Source organism: Anomaloglossus baeobatrachus, chromosome 7 (genome assembly GCF_048569485.1).
Source record: "Anomaloglossus baeobatrachus isolate aAnoBae1 chromosome 7, aAnoBae1.hap1, whole genome shotgun sequence".
Lineage (NCBI taxonomy): Eukaryota > Metazoa > Chordata > Amphibia > Anura > Aromobatidae > Anomaloglossus > Anomaloglossus baeobatrachus.
Window position 1 is genome coordinate 147,271,717 of NC_134359.1, and position 19,956 is coordinate 147,291,672.

A 19,956-nucleotide genomic window follows, 5' to 3' on the forward strand; every position below is an offset into this window, starting at 1 on the left:
GCTATGTGGGGACCACGGGGGAACACTATTCTCCTTAAGGAGACTTTGCAAGCCAGTCTGGCTGCCAGGTAAGGGGACTTATAGCTGCAATGCCCCTAAAATTCCACGGGGGAACACTATTCTCCTTAAGGAGACTTTGCAAGCCAGTCTGGCTGCCAGGTAAGGGGACTTATAGCTGCAATGCCCCTCTGGGAAATATTCAAATTGTCTCTCCAGTAAAGGAGACAAACTCTAGCACAGCGCCACCTATTGGAAGTAGCGATCCTAAAAGTCACAAGTGGATTTTCAACAATCCATTGCAATATGACTCAGGATATATAAGCCAGATCAGAATCCCAATTTGCAGACACGGTGTTTCGGGGTGCTTGCCCCTCGTCAGTGCAAAGTATGGGGGTGTCTGATCTGGCTCATGAGAAAGCTATGTGGGGACCACGGGGGAACACTATTCTCCTTAAGGAGACTTTGCAAGCCAGTCTGGCTGCCAGGTAAGGGGACTTATAGCTGCAATGCCCCTAAAATTCCACGGGGGAACACTATTCTCCTTAAGGAGACTTTGCAAGCCAGTCTGGCTGCCAGGTAAGGGGACTTATAGCTGCAATGCCCCTCTGGGAAATATTCAAATTGTCTCTCCAGTAAAGGAGACAAACTCTAGCACAGCGCCACCTATTGGAAGTAGCGATCCTAAAAGTCACAAGTGGATTTTCAACAATCCATTGCAATATGACTCAGGATATATAAGCCAGATCAGAATCCCAATTTGCAGACACGGTGTTTCGGGGTGCTTGCCCCTCGTCAGTGCAAAGTATGGGGGTGTCTGATCTGGCTCATGAGAAAGCTATGTGGGGACCACGGGGGAACACTATTCTCCTTAAGGAGACTTTGCAAGCCAGTCTGGCTGCCAGGTAAGGGGACTTATAGCTGCAATGCCCCTAAAATTCCACGGGGGAACACTATTCTCCTTAAGGAGACTTTGCAAGCCAGTCTGGCTGCCAGGTAAGGGGACTTATAGCTGCAATGCCCCTCTGGGAAATATTCAAATTGTCTCTCCAGTAAAGGAGACAAACTCTAGCACAGCGCCACCTATTGGAAGTAGCGATCCTAAAAGTCACAAGTGGATTTTCAACAATCCATTGCAATATGACTCAGGATATATAAGCCAGATCAGAATCCCAATTTGCAGACACGGTGTTTCGGGGTGCTTGCCCCTCGTCAGTGCAAAGTATGGGGGTGTCTGATCTGGCTCATGAGAAAGCTATGTGGGGACCACGGGGGAACACTATTCTCCTTAAGGAGACTTTGCAAGCCAGTCTGGCTGCCAGGTAAGGGGACTTATAGCTGCAATGCCCCTAAAATTCCACGGGGGAACACTATTCTCCTTAAGGAGACTTTGCAAGCCAGTCTGGCTGCCAGGTAAGGGGACTTATAGCTGCAATGCCCCTCTGGGAAATATTCAAATTGTCTCTCCAGTAAAGGAGACAAACTCTAGCACAGCGCCACCTATTGGAAGTAGCGATCCTAAAAGTCACAAGTGGATTTTCAACAATCCATTGCAATATGACTCAGGATATATAAGCCAGATCAGAATCCCAATTTGCAGACACGGTGTTTCGGGGTGCTTGCCCCTCGTCAGTGCAAAGTATGGGGGTGTCTGATCTGGCTCATGAGAAAGCTATGTGGGGACCACGGGGGAACACTATTCTCCTTAAGGAGACTTTGCAAGCCAGTCTGGCTGCCAGGTAAGGGGACTTATAGCTGCAATGCCCCTAAAATTCCACGGGGGAACACTATTCTCCTTAAGGAGACTTTGCAAGCCAGTCTGGCTGCCAGGTAAGGGGACTTATAGCTGCAATGCCCCTCTGGGAAATATTCAAATTGTCTCTCCAGTAAAGGAGACAAACTCTAGCACAGCGCCACCTATTGGAAGTAGCGATCCTAAAAGTCACAAGTGGATTTTCAACAATCCATTGCAATATGACTCAGGATATATAAGCCAGATCAGAATCCCAATTTGCAGACACGGTGTTTCGGGGTGCTTGCCCCTCGTCAGTGCAAAGTATGGGGGTGTCTGATCTGGCTCATGAGAAAGCTATGTGGGGACCACGGGGGAACACTATTCTCCTTAAGGAGACTTTGCAAGCCAGTCTGGCTGCCAGGTAAGGGGACTTATAGCTGCAATGCCCCTAAAATTCCACGGGGGAACACTATTCTCCTTAAGGAGACTTTGCAAGCCAGTCTGGCTGCCAGGTAAGGGGACTTATAGCTGCAATGCCCCTCTGGGAAATATTCAAATTGTCTCTCCAGTAAAGGAGACAAACTCTAGCACAGCGCCACCTATTGGAAGTAGCGATCCTAAAAGTCACAAGTGGATTTTCAACAATCCATTGCAATATGACTCAGGATATATAAGCCAGATCAGAATCCCAATTTGCAGACACGGTGTTTCGGGGTGCTTGCCCCTCGTCAGTGCAAAGTATGGGGGTGTCTGATCTGGCTCATGAGAAAGCTATGTGGGGACCACGGGGGAACACTATTCTCCTTAAGGAGACTTTGCAAGCCAGTCTGGCTGCCAGGTAAGGGGACTTATAGCTGCAATGCCCCTAAAATTCCACGGGGGAACACTATTCTCCTTAAGGAGACTTTGCAAGCCAGTCTGGCTGCCAGGTAAGGGGACTTATAGCTGCAATGCCCCTCTGGGAAATATTCAAATTGTCTCTCCAGTAAAGGAGACAAACTCTAGCACAGCGCCACCTATTGGAAGTAGCGATCCTAAAAGTCACAAGTGGATTTTCAACAATCCATTGCAATATGACTCAGGATATATAAGCCAGATCAGAATCCCAATTTGCAGACACGGTGTTTCGGGGTGCTTGCCCCTCGTCAGTGCAAAGTATGGGGGTGTCTGATCTGGCTCATGAGAAAGCTATGTGGGGACCACGGGGGAACACTATTCTCCTTAAGGAGACTTTGCAAGCCAGTCTGGCTGCCAGGTAAGGGGACTTATAGCTGCAATGCCCCTAAAATTCCACGGGGGAACACTATTCTCCTTAAGGAGACTTTGCAAGCCAGTCTGGCTGCCAGGTAAGGGGACTTATAGCTGCAATGCCCCTCTGGGAAATATTCAAATTGTCTCTCCAGTAAAGGAGACAAACTCTAGCACAGCGCCACCTATTGGAAGTAGCGATCCTAAAAGTCACAAGTGGATTTTCAACAATCCATTGCAATATGACTCAGGATATATAAGCCAGATCAGAATCCCAATTTGCAGACACGGTGTTTCGGGGTGCTTGCCCCTCGTCAGTGCAAAGTATGGGGGTGTCTGATCTGGCTCATGAGAAAGCTATGTGGGGACCACGGGGGAACACTATTCTCCTTAAGGAGACTTTGCAAGCCAGTCTGGCTGCCAGGTAAGGGGACTTATAGCTGCAATGCCCCTAAAATTCCACGGGGGAACACTATTCTCCTTAAGGAGACTTTGCAAGCCAGTCTGGCTGCCAGGTAAGGGGACTTATAGCTGCAATGCCCCTCTGGGAAATATTCAAATTGTCTCTCCAGTAAAGGAGACAAACTCTAGCACAGCGCCACCTATTGGAAGTAGCGATCCTAAAAGTCACAAGTGGATTTTCAACAATCCATTGCAATATGACTCAGGATATATAAGCCAGATCAGAATCCCAATTTGCAGACACGGTGTTTCGGGGTGCTTGCCCCTCGTCAGTGCAAAGTATGGGGGTGTCTGATCTGGCTCATGAGAAAGCTATGTGGGGACCACGGGGGAACACTATTCTCCTTAAGGAGACTTTGCAAAATAACTGACATGCTCATTTTGGATCAAAATATTAGCATCCAAATTGCTGCGTTCATAAAAGCATTATGCGTACGTATCAAGCACAATCTTCACAGATTGTGCAGGGGACGCAGGATGCATGCATTTACGCTGCAGTGCAATACGCAGCGTAAATGCATGTAAGCATAGGCGGATTATGAGGGCAATCTGGGCTACCGCCCAGGGCCTGAGGCACCAGGGGGGCCTATGCTCAGAAAAGTAAATTGCCCCCATTATAATCCACATGAAACATTAAGCTGCTGGGTCATCCACCCGCCCTGCAGCACATCAGCAGGATGGGGGCGGCATCAGGGTATTACAATCATGACTCCTGTAGGGGCCCCGTGAGAAGCCAGGAGGGGGCGTAGCCTCTGACAGCCTGGGCCCCTCCTCTTTCATTCCTCTGCTCACTGGGCCCCAGGGGATGGGGCCGCCATCAGAGCAGTGAGGGGGGCCCGAGTCGCTCATAAAGAGCTGTCCTCTCTGCTCTCATCTATGTGATGATCGGTGCAGAGGAGGATTGGAAATGTACTGAAGCAGAATGGAGGCTGAGATGAAGGACCTTGCCTGATCACATGACCGGTGATGTGGCAGGTCCTGTTATTCAGCTGCTGCAGCCTCCGTGTAGCTCCCAGTGTCTGCTCAACTGCACTGCAACTGTCAAGAGCTGCAAGATGAGGTAATGTATAGTGTGGGTAAGGAAATGTGCCTGTTATAGGGCTGTGTGTGTGTATGTGCATGTAGTCTGTCTGTCTCTTTCTCTGTCTGTCTCTCTTTGTCTTTCTATCTCTTTCCCTGCCTGGCAGTCTCTGTCTGTCTGTCTCTTTCCCTGCCTTCAAAGAGATGTATAGAAGGGGTTAATGCCGCGCATTAGCCAAAGAGAAACTGTAGAGTAGTTGATGAAGGATAACTTTCTTTTTATTTCATCGGTCTACGCGTTTCAAGGTCAAAGACCTCTTCCTCAGGACCAGTACATCAACAAAAAGCATGGCATAGATCCAAATAACAAGTGTATATGTACAAGAGGTATGATAAGAAGACCGCCTCCTGATAAAAAAAAATCAGTGGGCGGGTCCTCTAACAGCATGACATAGCAAAAACACATTTTATTGCACTAACAAAATTAACACTCATTTTATATATATATATATATATATATATATATATATATATATATATATATATATATAAATACACACAATTATAACATATCTGTGCCCAAAATATTTTGATATAAACATGCATAAAAAATTCTTTATATATAAATTATTTCCAAAAAATGTATACCTTTCCAGACGCTAAAACCTCTAAAAGTGCAGAAAACATTCATTGTAATAACCTTCCTTTAGCTGTGCGATGTAGAAGACACAGAAGAAAAATAAGGAAGAAAAGGAAAAAAAAGAAAAAAAAGGGAAAAAAGGGGAAAAAGTGGACTGTGTGAAAATAGATTCCTAGAGAAGTGACTAGAACTGATGCAATGAAGAGAAAGTCGGAGAGCATGAGAGCTATTGCCGTATTAGCAATAGGCACCATATGGAGTGATCCTCGGTGTGTGTTGCTGTGAAAATAAATAAATCAAAAGTGCAATCTATGTGTCATGAATGATGGTGAATAGTGCAAAATGAGAAATCTCAATTATATGTACAGGATAAAGGAAAAAAAATATAAATAAAAAAAATTATATTATATATATATACAGTTAAGTCCAGAAATATTTGGACAGTGACACAAGTTTTGTTATTTTAGCTGTTTACAAAAACATGTTCAGAAATACAATTATATATATAATATGGGCTGAAAGTGCACACTCCCAGCTGCAATATGAGAGTTTTCACATCCAAATCGGAGAAAGGGTTTAGGAATCATAGCTCTGTAATGCATAGCCTCCTCTTTTTCAAGGGACCAAAAGTAATTGGACAAGGGACTCTAAGGGCTGCAATTAACTCTGAAGGCGTCTCCCTCGTTAACCTGTAATCAATGAAGTAGTTAAAAGGTCTGGGGTTGATTACAGGTGTGTGGTTTTGCATTTGGAAGTTGTTGCTGTGACCAGACAACATGCGGTCTAAGGAACTCTCAATTGAGGTGAAGCAGAACATCTTGAGGCTGAAAAAAAGAAAAAATCCATCAGAGAGATAGCAGACATGCTTGGAGTAGCAAAATCAACAGTCGGGTACATTCTGAGAAAAAAGGAATTGACTGGTGAGCTTGGGAACTCAAAAAGGCCTGGGCGTCCACGGATGACAACAGTGGTGGATGATCGCCGCATACTTTCTTTGGTGAAGAAGAACCCGTTCACAACATCAACTGAAGTCCAGAACACTCTCAGTGAAGTAGGTGTATCTGTCTCTAAGTCAACAGTAAAGAGAAGACTCCATGAAAGTAAATACAAAGGGTTCACATCTAGATGCAAACCATTCATCAATTCCAAAAATAGACAGGCCAGAGTTAAATTTGCTGAAAAACACCTCATGAAGCCAGCTCAGTTCTGGAAAAGTATTCTATGGACAGATGAGACAAAGATCAACCTGTACCAGAATGATGGGAAGAAAAAAGTTTGGAGAAGAAAGGGAACGGCACATGATCCAAGGCACACCACATCCTCTTTAAAACATGGTGGAGGCAACGTGATGGCATGGGCATGCATGGCTTTCAATGGCACTGGGTCACTTGTGTTTATTGATGACATAACAGCAGACAAGAGTAGCCGGATGAATTCTGAAGTGTACCGGGATATACTTTCAGCCCAGATTCAGCCAAATGCCGCAAAGTTGATCGGACGGCGCTTCATAGTACAGATGGACAATGACCCCAAGCATACAGCCAAAGCTACCCAGGAGTTCATGAGTGCAAAAAAGTGGAACATTCTGCAATGGCCAAGTCAATCACCAGATCTTAACCCAATTGAGCATGCATTTCACTTGCTCAAATCCAGACTTAAGCCGGAAAGACCCACAAACAAGCAAGACCTGAAGGCTGCGGCTGTAAAGGCCTGGCAAAGCATTAAGAAGGAGGAAACCCAGCGTTTGGTGATGTCCATGGGTTGCAGACTTAAGGCAGTGATTGCCTCCAAAGGATTCGCAACAAAATATTGAAAATAAAAATATTTTGTTTGGGTTTGGTTTATTTGTCCAATTACTTTTGACCTCCTAAAATGTGGAGTGTTTGTAAAGAAATGTGTACAATTCCTACAATTTCTATCAGATATTTTTGTTCAAACCTTCAAATTAAACGTTACAATCTGCACTTGAATTCTGTTGTAGAGGTTTCATTTCAAATCCAATGTGGTGGCATGCAGAGCCCAACTCGCGAAAATTGTCACTATCCAAATATTTCTGGACCTAACTGTATATATATATATATATATATATATATATATATATATATATATACATACATACACATACATAAGTGTCACCAACATCATTAGAAAACATTAAAATGATGTAACTGTCTCCTCTTTCCCTGCCTGGCACTCTCTGTCTCTTTTCCTGCCTGGCAGTCTCCGTCTTTCTCTTTTCCTGGCTGGCAGTCTCTGTCTGTCTGTCTCTTTCCTTGCCTGGCAGTCTGTCTGTCTCTTTCCTTGCCTGGCAGTCGGTCTGTCTCTTTCCTTGCCTGGCAGTCGGTCTGTCTCTTTCCCTGGCTGTCTCTGTCTCTTTCCCTTTCTCTCTTTCCTTTTCTGTCCGTCTCTCCACTGATATCATAAGCTTCTTATACTAATAATGTCCTTAGTTGCCTATAGCAACCAATCACAGCTCCTATTAATGACCTGTAGCTTCCAGCTCCATTAACTTTAATGTAAGGAGGTTTTTTGGCAAATAACTATAGCGCGGAGTTAAATTTTCCCCTCAAACATAGTCTATGACAGTGATGGCGAACCTATGGCACGCGTGCCACCAGGGGCACGCAGAGCCCATTCTGCTGGCACGTGTGCTGTCGCCCGATCCTGCAGTTTTGATCTGCTAGTGCAGTCGCGCCGGCAGATTAAAACTGTGTTGGAGCGGAGGAGACATTTCTCCTCGCTCTGACACTCCTCCTCTCCCAGGCTGCAGGTGTGTTGCCTAGGAGACGGAGGAGCGTCAGTAAGCGGCGCCGGCGTAATGACGTCTTCTGGCCACGTGGGGACTGAGGACCCAGCGGCGCGCAGCGGGGGAGCAAGTGCAGGAAGGTGAGTTGTGTGTTGCTTTTTTTCTTATAGCGCGTGTGCGGCTGTGCCAAGGTAGAGATGGGGGGGGGCGCAGTGCTAGCGTGGGATACCGCACATGACAGCATGGGGTTGGGGTGGGATACCGCACATGACAGCATGGGGTGGGGGTGGGATACCACACATGACAGCATGGGGTGGGGGAGGGGGAACGCACATGACAGCATGAGGTGGGGGAACGCACATGACAGCATGGGGTGGGGGAACGCACATGACAGCATGGGGTGGGGGAACGCACATGACAGCATGGGGTGGGGGTGGGGACATGCATGCCAGGATGGGGGACAATGCATGCCAGGATGGAGGAAACATGCATGCCAGGATGGAGGAAACATGCATGCCAGGATGGAGGAAACATGCATGCCAGGATGGAGGAAACATGCATGCCAGGATGGAGGAAACATGCATGCCAGGATGGAGGAAACATGCATGCCAGGATGGAGGAAACATGCATGCCAGGATGGAGGAAACATACATGCCAGGATGGAGGAAACATGCATGCCAGGATGGAGGAAACATGCATGCCAGGATGGGGGAAACATGCATGCCAGGATGGAGGAAACATGCATGCCAGGATGGAGGAAACATGCATGCCAGGATGGAGGAAACATGCATGCCAGGATGGAGGAAACATGCATGCCAGGATGGAGGAAACATGCATGCCAAGATGGGGAAAACATGCATGCCAGGATGGAGGAAACAAGCATGCCAGGATGGGGAAACATGCATGCCAGGATGGGGAAACATGCATGCCAGGATGGGAAAACATGCATGCCAGGATGGGGGAAACATGCCACGATAGGGAACATTTACCAGGAAGGTGAACATTTACCAGGAAGGGGTACATGCTAGGAAGGGGGACATTTACCTGGATGGGGGTAAATTAACCAGGATTGGGAACATTTACCAGGATGGAGGACATTTACCAGGAATGTGCATGCCAGGATGGGGAAACATGCATGCCAGGATGGGGGAAACATGCCACGATAGGGAACATTTACCAGGAAGGTGAACATTTACCAGGAAGGGGTACATGCTAGGAAGGGGGACATTTACCTGGATGGGGGTAAATTAACCAGGATTGGGAACATTTACCAGGATGGAGGACATTTACCAGGAATGGGGTACATGCCGGGATGGGGAAACATTTACAAGGATGGGCAATATGCCAGAATAAGGTACATTTACCAGGATGGAGGACATTTACCAGGATGAGGTATATTTACCAGGATGGGGGCATGATGGGGACAAATATACCTGAGTGTAGGAAATATATATCAGGATGGGGGACATGTTTACCAGGAAGTGGCCAGGAAGGGGGACAGAACTACACAATGAAGGGGGACGGGAGCAACTCGTACGTCTTTATGGGATTTCAGGATGTTCAGACTTTGAAATGTAGATGTGCATTACAGGGTGACATCTGACTGCATTCCAGGCTAAAATCTCTGTCTAATATGCTGCCATTTTTTCCAGAAAGATCAATCCAACTGCTGTGTCTGGAAAGGGCAGGGGCTCAGCTCCAATGTGTGGTAAGCATGCATGAGCGTGATGCCCCCTGCTGAAGAGAAGAGAAGGTAAGGTTACAATCAATTATTTACATAATAGGATTGGTTGGCACTTTGGAAAAAAAAATTGGATTTAGGGCTACAGTTTGGGCACTCGGCCTGTAAAAGGTTCGCCATGACTGGTCTATGATGTTCCCTGAGTTAAGGCTTCCATACACACACACCCACATAAAGCATTTTTCATCTTTTTTACTTAGGCCCTTTTTGGGTCACTACCTTTTAGTAACCTGATCACTCATATAATCCACTGTACTCGCAGCACTGACTGTTCACATCTCGCATCTGGTATACTGTGCAAAGCTTTCCGTAGTTGGGTGACCCAGGGGTCATCATGACAATGACCCCAGTTTACATTGGCGGCGATCGGGTCCTCGTGATCATGTCATGTTCATCCCGATCGCTTTGGAGGGGAGCGTAAAACTCTCCCTGCCACCGAAATGCTGCAATGAGTACTGATCGCAGCATTTAGGAGGTTAAAATACCTGAAATGGTGCGGGCAACGCTCCTGGCAGCGAGAGCTAGAGGCCTTGTGGTGTTTGCAGGGGCAAAGTGATTAAGCCCCTGCAATCGCCATGATGTAAAAAAGGTTACACAAAGTCAATTTTAAAGTTACCGTATTTTTCGGACTATAAGACGCACCTGACCATAAGACGCACCCTGGTTTTAGAGGAGGAAAATAGGAAAATAAAATTTTAAGCTAAAAATGTGGTCATGACACACTGTTATGGGGTGAGGATCTGCTGCTGACACTGTTATGGGGGTAATGTCCTGCTCATATACTCCCCAGCCTGCTCATATACTCCCCAGCCTGCTATATACCCTCATCCTGTTCATATACCCCCCATCCTGCTCATATACTCCCCATGCTGCTCATATACTCCCGATCCTGCTCATAATATACCTCTATCCTGCTATATACCCTCATCCTGCTCATATACTCCCGATCCTGCTTATATACTCCCCAGCCTGCTATACACCCTCATCCTGCTCATATACTCCCCATCCTGCTCATATACTCCCCAGCCTGCTATATACTCCCCATGCTGCTCATAATATACCTCTATCCTGCTATATACCCTCATCTTGCTCATATACTCCCCAGCCTGCTATATACCCTCATCCTGCTCAAAAACTCCCCATGCTGCTCATAATATACCCCTATCCTGCTATATGCCCTCATCCTGGTGTATGGCCGCATCCTGTGGCACATAAAAAAAATAAACGTTCATACTCACCTTACCTCACCTCACTCCCTGCAGCACCGCTCCTCTTATCATCTATGTCAGCGGCAGCGCCGCTGAATGCAGCCGTCCCCCTGCAGCATTGCGATGTTCTCCGGTGGTCTGTGCCGGCGGCTGCGTGGACACGTGTGCACAGCGATGACGTCATCGCTGTGCGCGCCGCTAGTCACGCAAGTCAGCTGACGTCATCGCTGTGCGCGCCGCTAGTCACACAAGTCAGCTGACCGGACAGATGGGAGGAGGAGCGATGCTGCAGGGGAACGGTGAGTAATGTGTACTGATTCACTGCCCCCCGCACTGATGATGATGCGCGGGGGGCAGTGAATACAGCTGCACATGATCACTCCAGGCTGCAGTTGCCAGGGGTGATCATGCGGGCCGACTGTTTATCCCTTGCTCATCCTCCCGCCCACCTGTCAGCGCCAGCTTCACCGCTGGGAGATGGGCGGGAGGATGGGCTTGCATATTAAATGAGCGGGTCCACGTGGTCACGGCAGGCTGCTACAGCCTGCTCGTGCCCCCGATGACCCGCTCCACCGCAGCACCCTCATTCCCCGCAGCCACAGTCAGACCATAAGATGCACCCCCAACTTTCCCCCAACATTTGGGGGGAAAAAAGTGCGTCTTATGGTCTGAAAAATACGGTAAATATATACGGTATATTACTAAGTTTCTTATTTTCATGTGAATTTTTGACTTATGAAATAAAAATGATAACAATGGCTACTCTAAGATAAAACTAAAGTTTCAGTGCATGCGTGTGCTCCGAGAACTAAACAAGTACAGTAGGTAAAGATTGCGCGTCATATGATATATGCATCTGCTATAACGGTACGTTCACACTGAATATTTGCAGTAGATTTTGCTGTAGCAAAATACAGTGTTGGCAAGAAAAACGTGCAAAAGACATGCTTTTTACGCTTTTTTGCATTCTTTTTTACATGTTTTTTTTCTTCCCAATTACAGTTAGGGCTAGAAATATTTGAACAGTAACTGAATCTCTGTGATTTGACCTCTGCATGCCACCATTTTATATTTAAAATGAAACAACTGAGATGCAATTGAAGTGTAGATCTTCAGTTTTAATTAAAGGGGTTGAACAAAAATATCCTGTGAAATGCTTAGGAATTGCAATCTACAAAGCCTCCTCGTTTCAGGGGCTTAAAAATTATTTAACAAATTAACTTTACCATAAATAAAATGTTCATTTTTTCATTTTTAATACTTTGTACAAAATTGCTTTAATTGAAGTCTGGAAGCCATGCTGTTTTTTTTCCTTTATGGTGCTCTGCCAGGCCTTGACTTCCGCTGACTCCAGTTTATTGCTTGATTGTGGGTCTTTCCTTACGTTAGTGTCTTTAGCATGTGAAATCCAGCTCGATGGTGTTGAGATCTGGTGATAGAATATTCTGCAATGGTTGAGTCAATTTCATTGCTTAAAAACCTCCTGAATTCTTTCAAAGGACTTTTGGGCCATTGTTCATCTGTACAGTGAAGCGCCGTCCAATCAACCTAGCTGCATTTAGTTGAATCTGAGCAGGAAGTATAGCCCTGTACACTTCAGAATTAATTCGGCTGCTTCTGTCTTCCTTCACATCATTAATAAACACTAATGATCCAGTGCTATTGGAAGCAATGCATGCCCATGCCATCACATTGCCTCCACTATGTATACAGAAAATGAGGTGATCATGAGCGGTTCCAAGCCTTCTCCATACTTTTTGCTTCCTGTATAGGTTGATCTTAGTTCCATCTGTCCAAACAATGCATTTTCAGAACTTGGCTGGCTTCTTTATATGTTTTTGGCAAAGTCTAATCTGGCCTTTCTATTTTTAAGGTTGATAAATTGTTTGCATCTTTTGGTGAACCCTCTATATTTGCTCTGATTAAGTCATCCTGGAGCGTGTTCTTCACTTGGCTGGATGTTGTGGACTTTTTTTTCACCATGGAAAAAATTCTGTGATCCTCTACCATTGTTGTCATCCATGGACTTCCAGACCTATTTGAATTCCCAGTCTCACAAGTGTGTTTGTTTGTTTGTTTTTTGCCGAATGTACAAAACTGTTGATTTGGCCACTCCTAACATTTCTATTATCTCTCTGATGGATGTCTTCTTTTTTTTATCAGCCTAATGAAGGTCTGTTTCTCTTCCATTGAGAGCTGCTTTGCCCGCTTGCTGTGGATTCAGAGCAACAGCTTCCAAAATTCAAATGTCATACCTGAAATCAGCTCCAGACCTTTTACCTGCTTAATTGATGATGGAGTAATGAGGGAATAGCCTAGGCAGCCTAATAAAGAGCTTTTGAGATAAATGTCCAATTACTTTTGGTCCGTTGAAAATGAAGCAGCTACATATTAAAGAGCTGTTAGACTATGTGCCCACGGAACAACGTACCCGCAGACTTTTCCGCAGGTTTGTCCGCAGGTTTACCCATCTGCTGCCCGGAATCCACGGCTATCCATAGCTGCGGGATTCGAGCATTTTTGTTGCGGTAAACTTGCGGGACAAGTGCCGAAATACCTGTGGAAGTCCCTCCCTGTATCTCCATAGTGGAGAAGCGGGAATTCCGCAGATATTTCCACATGAATAATTGACATGCAGTTACGTGTTGCTGCGGGATATCTGAAGCCGCAGATACCGCACCATTGACAGCACTACCCAAATCCCATAGGATAACATGGGGAATGTCTGTAGTTGTGCAAACCTGCGGATTTAGCTGGAAAATCCAGATAAATCCGCAGGTTTTTCGCAGAAAAATTCGTGGGTACATAGGCTATGTGTCCAAAAGACAAATTCCTAAACCCTTACTCCAATTACGATGCGAATATCCTCAAATTAAAGCCAAGAGTCTGCACTTAAAGCTTGTATTAATTATGTAATTGTATCTTGAATATGTTTTTGGTAAACAGCTAAAATGCCAAATCTTGTTTCACTGTCCAAATATTTCTGGACTTAACTGTATTTGAATGGGTGGAAAACGGTGCACAAATCATGAAAGAATTGACAAGCTGCGGATTTGAAAAACGTTTTGATGATTAAAATTCTCAACGAAAAAAAGCAGCATGTGCATGAAATGTCAGAAAATGTATTAACTTTGTAGCTACTGTAAAGAGCAATGTTTTTTCTGCAGTAAAACAAAGAGTAAAAAATGATGCCAAAATGTAGTGTGTGAACAAGCCATTATCAAAACTCTAGAGTGCTGGAAAAATGCCATTTGGCTATCGTTTCACATTAGGAATATGGCACCATCCATGTGTCTGAGGTGTAAACCTGCCATATATAACCTAAAAGTATTATTGGCCAAGTGTACGGTTCATACTTCTCCTTTCTTTCTCTGCAGATTTCCGCCAATGGAATGATGCTCCATGTGATCAACAATACCATTTTGTGTGCAAATACAAACCGTAAGAGCATGATCATACTCTGGGAAATGCCAGGAGGCGGGTCACAATATGTCCCTTCACATGCATGCTGAAAATCTGAATAAAATATCTTTACCCAAATCAACGGTGTTCAGTAATGACTTAATTACTGCCATAATATCGGGTTCATTGGGAATACTATACATGTGAAGAATGAACAAGCAATGGTATTTGGTGGTTTGGTACATTAAAATTTATTTACCGTATTTTTCGGACTATAAGACGCACCGGACTATAAGACGCACCCTGGTTTTAGAGGAGGAAAATGGGAAAATAAAACTTTAAGCAAAAAATGTGGTCATGACACACTGTTACGGGGCGAGGATCTGCTGCTGACATTGTTATGGGGGTAATGTCCCCAAATTCTCTACTAAGGTACCCCATCCTGGTAATGATCCTCCTGCCTTGTATATGATCCTGCTATAAACCCCCATCCAGCCTGTTCACATACCCCCCCCCCATCCAGCCTGTTCACATACCCCCCCCATCCAGCCTGTTCACATACCCCCCCATCCAGCCTGTTCACATACCCCCCCATCCAGCCTGTTCACATACCCCCCCCATCCAGCCTGTTCACATACCCCCCCCATCCAGCCTGTTCACATACCCCCCCCATCCAGCCTGTTCACATACCCCCCCCCATCCAGCCTGTTCACATACCCCCCCCATCCAGCCTGTTCACATACCCCCCCATCCAGCCTGTTCACATACCCCCCCCATCCAGCCTGTTCACATACCCCCCCCATCCAGCCTGTTCACATACCCCCCCCATCCAGCCTGTTCACATACCCCCCCCATCCAGCCTGTTCACATACCCCCCCCATCCAGCCTGTTCACATACCCCCCCCATCCAGCCTGTTCACATACCCCCCCCATCCAGCCTGTTCACATACCCCCCCCATCCAGCCTGTTCACATACCCCCCCCATCCAGCCTGTTCACATACCCCCCCCATCCAGCCTGTTCACATACCCCCCCCATCCAGCCTGTTCACATACCCCCCCCATCCAGCCTGTTCACATACCCCCCCCATCCAGCCTGTTCACATACCCCCCCCATCCAGCCTGTTCACATACCCCCCCCATCCAGCCTGTTCACATACCCCCCCCATCCAGCCTGTTCACATACCCCCCCCATCCAGCCTGTTCACATACCCCCCCATCCAGCCTGTTCACATACCCCCCCATCCAGCCTGTTCACATACCCCCCCATCCAGCCTGTTCACATACCCCCCCCATCCAGCCTGTTCACATACCCCCCCATCCAGCCTGTTCACATACCCCCCCCATCCAGCCTGTTCACATACCCCCCCCATCCAGCCTGTTCACATACCCCCCCCATCCAGCCTGTTCACATACCCCCCCATCCAGCCTGTTCACATACCCCCCCCATCCAGCCTGTTCACATACCCCCCCCATCCAGCCTGTTCACATACCCCCCCCATCCAGCCTGTTCACATACCCCCCCCCATCCAGCCTGTTCACATACCCCCCCCCCATCCAGCCTGTTCACATACCCCCCCCATCCAGCCTGTTCACATACCCCCCCATCCAGCCTGTTCACATACCCCCCCCATCCAGCCTGTTCACATACCCCCGCCATCCAGCTTGTTCACATACCCCCCCCCATCCAGCCTGTTCACATACCCCCCCATCCAGCCTGTTCACATACCCCCCCCATCCAGCCTGTTCACATACCCCCCCCATCCAGCCTGTTCACATACCCCCCCATCCAGCCTGTTCACATACCCCCCCGTCCAGCCTGTTCACATACCCCCCCCATCCAGCCTGTTCACATACCCCCCCCATCCAGCCTGTTCACATACCCCCCCCCATCCAGCCTGTTCACATACCCCCCCCCCATCCAGCCTGTTCACATACCCCCCCCCATCCAGCCTGTTCACATACCCCCCCCCCCCATCCAGCCTGTTCACATACCCCCCCCCATCCAGCCTGTTCACATACCCCCCCCCATCCAGCCTGTTCACATACCCCCCCCATCCAGCCTGTTCACATACCCCCCCCATCCAGCCTGTTCACATACCCCCCCCATCCAGCCTGTTCACATACCCCCCCCATCCAGCCTGTTCACATACCCCCCCCCATCCAGCCTGTTCACATACCCCCCCATCCAGCCTGTTCACATACCCCCCCCCATCCAGCCTGTTCACATACCCCCCCCATCCAGCCTGTTCACATACCCCCCCCCCCATCCAGCCTGTTCACATACCCCCCCATCCAGCCTGTTCACATACCCCCCCCCATCCAGCCTGTTCACATACCCCCCCCCCATCCAGCCTGTTCACATACCCCCCCCCCATCCAGCCTGTTCACATACCCCCCCCCATCCAGCCTGTTCACATACCCCCCCCCATCCAGCCTGTTCACATACCCCCCCCCCATCCAGCCTGCTCATATACTCCCATCCTGCTATATGCCCCCATCGTGCTCATATACCATCCTGGTATATGGCCTGTATCCTATAGCACAGAGAAAAAAATAAACGTTTATACTCACCTTTTCCTCACTCCCTGCAGCACCGATCATATCTTCCTCTCTGGCACGCTGATCTGTGTGTGTGGAGCCGTTCCCCTGCTGCATCGGGATGTCTTCCTGTCTGTGCCGATCAGCTGACCAGCTCAGCACAGATCAGCTGACCGGCACAGATCAGCTGACCGGCACAAACAGGAAGACATCGCGTGCAGCAGGGGGGCGGCTCCACACACGGGGACGGGTGAGTGCACTGATTCACTACATCCCGCGCTGGTAATGACGCGCGGGGGGCAGTGAATACAGCCGCACATGATCACTCCAGGCTGTAATTGCCAGGGGTGATCATGCAGACCGGCTCTTTGCTATGCGCGCGTCCCCGCTCGTCCTCCCGCCCACCTGTCAGTGCCGGCTTCAGCGCTGAGAGATGGGCGGGAGGATGGGCGTGCATATGTAATGAGCGGGCCCACGTGGTCACGGCAGGCGCTGCTGCTGCCTGCTCGTGCCCCCGATGACCCGCAGCACCCTCATTCCCAGCCGCAGCCCTATAGTCAGACCATAAGACGCACCCCCAACTTTCCCCCAACATTTGGGGGAAAAAAAGTGCGTCTTATGATCCGAAAAATACGGTAATTTTAATCAATAGATCTTGAAAAAATAATGTTTCACAATTCCACGTGTTTAGAAAAATGTTCCTATGCTGAAATAATCTTATATATGTGTCCCTGCTATGTACTGTGTAATGTCCTTGTCTGACCGCGCAGGGACATAGTCTGATCATATCACATATCCTGGGCAGGGGAGAATGCAAAAGCGTATATATACACATTACAGCATGGAATTATTGCTAGTTCATTTTGTGAGGTAGGTTATTTCCCTGATTCCTTGATGTTTTACCTCATAGAAAGAATTATTTGTGATCTTGTACTTTAATGTTTGTATACTTTTTTACTTCCTCCTCAGCCCACTATATGTGGTATGATCAGATCATGTCCCTGTATGGTCAGACACGGCCATTACACAGTACATAGCAGGGGCACATTTATATGATTATCTTGGCACAGGAACATTTTATTTAAACATCCAATTATGGAACCCATTATGATTTCAAGACCTATTGATTAAAATTAAATTTTGTTAATGGGAAAACTCTTGTAAAGAAATCTGGACTTTACTGCAAGTTATCAGTCATGGACAGGTGCTGCGACAATGGTGAAATAAGGACCTAGGCAGAGACTGATAGTAGGAAAACAGGAGGAATTAGAACAAAATAAAATACAGACAAAGTCACAGGTAAACCACAGATCAGGATTGGAGGAATGTCCCAGATCCCGGGAAGGGATTCAAGGTGATAGACAAAAAACAACGTCAAGGGCTAGGCTAAAGTCAGAATTCAGGAAGTACAAGTGCTACACAATGTTTCTGGTGGAACAGACAAGAACAAAAATAGAGCCAAGATCGAGAGGCAATATCAATACAGCACAAATAAACAATAATACATTTCCAGGAACCAGGAAAGGTCTGTTTTATGATCACTAGGCAAGAGAACCTGTCACCAGATTTGTCTCCTAGAAACTGCGGCCTCCACCAGTAAGCCCTTATGTACATCATTCTAAAATACTGAATATAAGTGCCAAAGCCAATCTGTATAACATAAAAATAGCTATAATATACTCACCTGTGGACATTGCTAGTCTCGGTCCAACGACTCCTTTTTTCTAGCAATCGTCCACTTTCCCTGCTTCGTGTGGATGACGCATCCTATGTCATCCGCACAGAGTCTGAGATTGCGCTCCTGCACACGTGTCCTTCTCACTGGCATGCTGCAGGCACAGCAAAGTACTGTAATGCATAGGTGCAGGGAGAGGTAAAAAAAGACACCTGCCCATGCACACTATAATACTTTATTCTACCCTCAGCAGGGCAGAGAAAAGAGCAGCAACACCCATTGGATTAGCCCACACCACGTGAGTAAAATAAAAGCTGTTTTTTACATTATACAGAGCGGCCTAGGCACTTATATTCAGCATTTATGAATGCTGTATATAAGAGCTTACTGGTGGTGGCCGTAGCTTATAGGGGACAAATCTGGTGACAGGTTCCCTTTAAATAATAAGCCTCAATGACATCATATAACTCATCCACAACAAAACAACAGAGTACTGAAAAGATTTAAAAGGGAAGTCTGGAACTAATTAATTTTACAAAAAGAGGTGAGGGGGTTAAAAAAGACATACCTGGAAGAACGCATGCATATTAATCAGAATTAACAAAATAATAAGGAAAAATTAACTGTGGTGTTAAAATAAAGTAAACATTACACAAGTTAATTCAAATGATTTGTTAATGAACAATTGAAAAGTTCATAATTGAGAGTCCACAGCAATTGATCCATTTTAATGGCTAAGTGAAAGGATGATGGAAAACTGCATGCTTTAGAGACAACTTTGGTATCTGATAAAAAGACGCTGTACACTTTAGCGACATAGGTCGCACTGCATTATAGCACAGCTCCCTGATATATTTCCAGTGTCTTGGACTGCACAACTTTATGTAAGCCTGAAAAAGGTCGAAGGCCGAAACATTATGTGGGTTACCATTACACAATAACCACAAATGGACCACAAAAATAAATGTTCTCTTTTTTCACTATAATCTACCAAGAGTGCAGAATCTTTTTTTTACTAATTTGAGTTATAAGAATTGGGATCCTATCCAGGCACCTGTACTCCCAAGGAGTGCCATAAAGACCAAAGTATCATCAAAAGCTTGCCATTTATTATCATCTTTTTGGTAGCCATTAACCCCTTAATGACATGGCCAATTTCTGTTTATGGGTTTCCGTTTTTGCCTCCTCTTCTTCCCAGAGCCATACCCTTTATATTTTTCTGTCCACACAGACAAATTAGATCTATTTTTCTTTTGTGGAACGTGTTGTACTGTTGGATGGCTTCATTCATTTTACCACATTGTATACTTAGAAAATGGAAAATATTCCAAGGGTGAAATTGTGAAAAAAAAACCCCGCAATTCTGATTACAAATGACCTGGCAATTTGTTTCTCCGCATCAGTACAATTATGGCGATACTAAACATGTTCAGGGTTTGTTTTTTTTTATAATTTTAGCAGTGAAAAAAATCAAAAGTTTGTAAAAACAATTTGGGGGGTTGTGTCACTATTTTCTAAAACCTGTATTGTTTTAATTTTTTGA

At 46.4% G+C, this 19,956-nt stretch overlaps 1 protein-coding gene and 1 long non-coding RNA gene across 13 annotated transcripts in view; one reads left to right on the forward strand and one right to left on the reverse strand.

The window, feature by feature from the left end:
- Positions 1-14,428, forward strand: part of LOC142245220 (uncharacterized) — a 71,702-nt gene extending 57,274 nt beyond the window's left edge. Inside the window, exon 3 of the long non-coding RNA XR_012724750.1 lies at positions 14,175-14,428. This is a non-coding gene — a long non-coding RNA (uncharacterized LOC142245220). The remainder of the gene's footprint in view (positions 1-14,174) is intronic.
- Positions 1-19,956, reverse strand: part of OSGEPL1 (O-sialoglycoprotein endopeptidase like 1) — a 1,349,050-nt gene that overhangs the window by 880,039 nt on the left and 449,055 nt on the right. The gene's annotated exons all lie outside the window — the stretch shown is intronic.